Below are 5036 nucleotides of genomic sequence, written 5' to 3' on the forward strand. Positions count from 1 at the left end.
CAGCAAACCCAGCAGTGACACACTCTGACCCCGCTGCAGGAGCTCAGCCTGCCCAGATCACCGCACCTTGCCTGCACAATGTCAGCTCCCTCTGCTTCTCCCAGTGCTTTCCAAGCACGAGGAGATCCCGGAGGCATGAAATCACCAAGGATGCTGTCCCTGCAGAGCTACACCTGGAAGGCATCATTCCTATTTCTTGTCCGCACACAAAACACCGTCCATGGTGTTGCTGTCACCGCAGCAGAGCCAGCTGCAGCAGGGACATGGTTGTACCCCGTGTTCTTTCACTCACACCGATATTTCGGCTGTGTTGCTGTTGGGAGGAGCAGCTGCCCTTGCAGGCTTTGTCCCAGCACCTCCCCACAGCCATTTGGCATTCCCAGCTGTCACAGGGGTGAGCCAGAGCAGCCAGAGAAGGAACAGCACCTTGCTGAGCACCGGGTTAGAAACAATTTCCCTTTTGGATGAGCCAGGTGCTAATCCCGTTAGGGGTTTACACATTTACCCCACCAGTGGGCAAAACTTCTGGGAAAACAGGACAGGGTTAAAACATATCCGTGTGATACCAACGCTTCACAACCAGGGTGTTCGCAGGCTCTGTCTTGGCATTACATTCTCAGTTGCTATTTAAAAGGCTCACAGCAGCTGCAGGCTGTAGGACAATCCCATGGGTGTCTGACAAGCAAAACTGGGTGCATCCTCCTTCCCAGGGCACGAGAGGCTCCGGAGAGGGGACACAGGGAGGCAACACTCACTGCTCCCGACAGACGTAAGCCACCTTCACAACGCAGTTGGAGTCACTTCAGCCGATGAACACGGAAGATGCTTCAGCATGATGAGCAGTTTCCAGAGCCCCAAACACAGAACTGACTCATTCCCCCCCAAGTCAGTTGAGCTTCCCTCAATTGAATGCTGCTTGCAATCTCTAATCCACTTTCCATGTCAGCAGCAGAGGCCTCAGCAAACCGAGCGTGGAAGCTGTGCCCTGCCTGTTAGTCAGCCCCAGGAGGATTTCACCAGAGCAGCACTGCCAGGGTCACTAACCAGCTCAGCTCTGCCCTCGGAAAAACCTGGGTAAGCTGGAAACCACACGTGGCAGTCGTGCACATGACTGTGACACAGCGTCTCCCAGCAGAAGCTGGGAAAAAAGCATTAAAAAAAAAAAAAAAAAAAGGAACAGAGTGACCAACTCCTTGCTGACCTACTCTGAATTCAAATCTCCAGAGAGCGCATTATCATTATTTTTTGCAGAAGGCACGAGGTCAAATAGATGTAAAATTTCCTTTAAAACAAAGCAAAAGCAGAAAAGGCACTGCAGGACTGCCCTGCCTCCAGGCACTGCCTCGATTCCTCACCATCCGCAGGGGCATTCCTGTTAGCCCAGTGAGCACCAACACGTTTCCACCACATCCCCATTGCTCCCCAGCAAGCCTCCACCCCAAAGCAGAGCTGGCAGCAGTAAGCAAAGGAACTGCTTCCCTCTCAAATGCAAAAAGCAAGCTTTAAGTGTCCCCAGACCCCATCCAGTACCAGCAGAGAGGAGCACACACTCAAGCTGCAGCAATCCAGTATTCTGAGATGGCCATCGCTCCTCCTGACACCTCTTTTCAAGCTCTCACTGCTCTAGCAAAGGCAGCACTGCTCAAGAACAGGGCCAGGCTTGGCTCTGCTCAGGAATTTGTCCCGAACATGACACTTAAGAGGCAAAATTTAGCAATGAAGAAGTTCTTTACTTGGCCAAGGAGCAGTGTGGCTGCTGCGGCACCGGGAAGAGGCTCCACCTGTGTCAGCTCAGCAGTCAGCGTGGTTTCACAACACACCAGCCTCAGGCTTGGCTTGGCCTGGGAATCTTGCAGATTCAGTGGAAATTCCCCCTACGAAAAGAATCCTAGAAGCTGGGCTCTTTGAAATACAAATACAAACTTACTGTTTGCTTAGCAAGGGCAGATTTTATGACTCAGATGAAAGGGAAGGGAACGTGGTGATGTACCAAAGCAGAGCAGAGCTGCCTCCCCCGGGGCGCACGCGTGCATTGCCTGAGAGCACAAGAGGATGCACGACGGCCGGGGCTGAGCATCACATGGGCTTCACGGCGAGTGCAGCTGATGGGTTACATAAAGCAGATGTAACCTGGGCTGCTGCCAACACAAAGAACAGAGTTCTTCAGCTGGAACATAATCCTGCCACAGCCTTGCTGCTCGCGCATCCGATTAAAGGAAGTCTCCCAGTTTCAGGGAAATGCCATCGTTCTGCAGCCCTTCACACCCTCTAGTGGAAATCAGAGCTTGGCACACCAAGATGCTCAGATTCTTTCAGGAATACGTTAGTGACTGTCAAGATCGAATTACCCCCACAGATCCCTGAAGCACCACACCTAGAGAACACCATGCACCCCCAGCATGACTGCCCTGGGCACAGGTGTCAGCACAGGAGAAGGTTTTATGTGCCTACCTGTCTACGTGCACGCTTCCAGGGAGTTAAAAACCTTTTTGCTTTGTTCACACATACTAGCAGGCATTAAATACAAAGACAGCCAGCTTGGAGAACTGGATTTTATTAATGTTTACCATCTACTTAGACAAAATTACCTTTTATAACCTGAAGAGACCACGCAGATATAACCAAAGGGAACTGCAAGGGCAGCACTCCCACCGTCACGCAGAGACCTTCAGTTCAGCCACCTGTAAAGAAACAACCAGGACATTGAAGCAGAACAAGCACACAGCAGGGAAAGCTGCACACAGATGTCAGAGCTGTTCAGTGCACATGCCAGGGCACCAGACCCAGAAAGTGCCACCAACAGCTAGGGATCCCTCCCACAAATGGTTACGCTGCACGTTAATTGAAATAAAAAAATGCTTTATACTTTAAAAGTTAGTTGACAGGAAAGTCCTCAGTCAGAGTACTTTTAAAAAGGAATATTCTTCAAGCTTAGAAGATTTATTTCTTACTCATATCCAACTTACCCTCCTTTATTAGAAACCTGTCAAGTTTTAAATATAGCTATGTATTTATATATCTTTTGATTTAATGGATAAGTACAGCTCAATTTCCCAGTGCAGTAAAGATCAGGATATTTGCAACCACCCTATACAGTGCTCCATGCACTTTGACAGCCCATGTGGCAGAAAATACCAGTCTGTAACCCAGGAAGAGTGTGACATTAGTGAAAGGGAAAAGCTTCTGTCAGTAATAACGAACAGTCAGTCTGCAGGGGTACAAAAGTGAAATGCTTTTTAACTGCAGTCTGACACCATTAGACAGCTCTGTCCAGGTGAGTTCAGTGTTTAGAAGACGAAGCAGACAGGGAGGATTGGCTGCAGATCCAAAGCACACAGCTTTGCCTCCAGCAAGCAGAGAGCACAGCTGAGCTCCCTTACCTCGGCCTGGGACAGGGCGCAGCCCCTGCAGCCTCTGTGGTGAGCAGGAACACCTACGCAAGGAGCAGCAAGTGTTAAGCACAGCATTTAGGGGCACACCGCAAAGCTGTCATTTCTAAGCTTCAGATGAGAGCCTGGCACAAAAGCCCAGGAACCAACCAACCCCCCTCCCTCCCCCAGGTGCCACTGGAAAGCCCAACATCTTCCAGCCACCGCGCAGCTGAACCCAAGCACGATTGTCACGGTTGACTGAAGTCATTCAAAGGGCAGGAAATTCACCCTACACAGTCCAAAGGATCAAAAGGGGGGTGTTAAACTGCATCACCCCTGCAGCTTTACCTAAGGTACAGCACTCGCTGTTAGGTGAGGCCTGCAGGAAGAAGCAATACCTTCTGCTTCCTGATAAGAGTCGATACAGGTGAGGAAAAAACATTAAGCTCTCATGCCCATCTACTGAACACTGTACTAGGGAGCGCTCTGTTACACCTGCACGTGCCTTGCAAGCTTCAAGAGAGCTGCAGGTAGCCTGGTGGGCTGATAAAAGAGATGCAGTGAATCCAGGTTACTCCAAACACGTGCTCCTACTTACCCTGATGAAACAACCACTTTGCCACTGACGTCTGCCTTTTAAAACAGCAGTGCTTTTATCAGCTCAGAAGCTTACACAGGCCTTGGTTTCAACCCTGCTGCAGAAGAGGGCCTGACAAGCTGGACCTCTAAGCAGGACCTTCCCCAGGCACGGCCAGCCATGGCAGCTGCTCACACACAGGGCTGCTGGCAACTGGGCAGGATTTAACTGGAAAGGCTCCCAATCTAGATCCCTGTTCAGCTCACTTACTGGAGAGTGGAGAACCAGACTTTTATTATCTCAGAACTGTGCTGTACTTGGCCTTCCCTGATGCCGGCCAGTTTTAGATACGAAAGCTATACTCTAAGTCTCCTTGTGTTACCAGGCAAGCTTCAAATGAAAGCCCAGAGGCTTCCCTGTTGGTCTTACACAAACAACTCCCAGCTCTAGCTAGTACACAGCAAGCTCAAAGGAGCCCCTTGAGACTGCTCCTTGCCTCAGTAAAACAAAACAACCCCAAACTGACTAGCACAAAACATCCCGCAATGTTTTTTGAACAAAGAACATTACCCAGGCAGGGCGTTAGCTAAAGCTAGGGACCACTGCCGTGCACAGATCCACCTTCTCTGTATCAGCTCCACTGAAACACCTGAGAAAAGCAGCACACCACCCCCCAGCTGCCTTTAAAATCCTTCCCCGTAGCATTTTAACCTTGAAAAATGCCGAAAGCATATTAGTGCTGAGCACCTGATGGACACCAAAACAAAACAAAAACAAAACAAAAACAAGAGAAGTGCCTTGCTTTGTCTTGGAAGTTGTTTTTGTTTGTGGGTTTTTTTTTTTTTCCAGAAGCCCAGACCACTTTGGGGCCAGGGTCACAACCCAGGCCTGCAAGGACGCATGGCTGCCTTAGCTGGGACCTCAGCTGCACTCCTCAACTTGAGGAGAAAAGTCAAACTAAATAGAAGCTCACATGTAACGGGAGAGCAAAGTACACAGCTTCCAGCAGAACCTCACAGGCTGTTTGAGTACAGAACCCTGCCTGCCAGCATTCCCTGCTACCTGGGAACTAAAGCTTGGGAATTCAG

At 50.0% G+C, this 5036-nt stretch overlaps 1 long non-coding RNA gene across 1 annotated transcript; it reads right to left on the bottom strand.

Annotated features, from left to right (window-relative positions):
- Positions 1–1797: 1797 nt before the first annotated feature.
- Positions 1798–4745, bottom strand: LOC309885345. Its single transcript, XR_014318786.1, has 4 exons — positions 3381–4745; positions 2589–2681; positions 1991–2138; positions 1798–1874 (listed from the first exon to the last, which is right to left on the bottom strand). It is a non-coding gene; the product is annotated as an uncharacterized lncRNA (long non-coding RNA).
- Between the last annotated feature and the right edge of the window lie 291 nt (positions 4746–5036).

The sequence above is a fragment of the Aythya marila genome (genome assembly GCF_965140915.1).
Source record: "Aythya marila genome assembly, chromosome: 18".
NCBI classification, from domain to species: Eukaryota; Metazoa; Chordata; class Aves; order Anseriformes; family Anatidae; genus Aythya; species Aythya marila.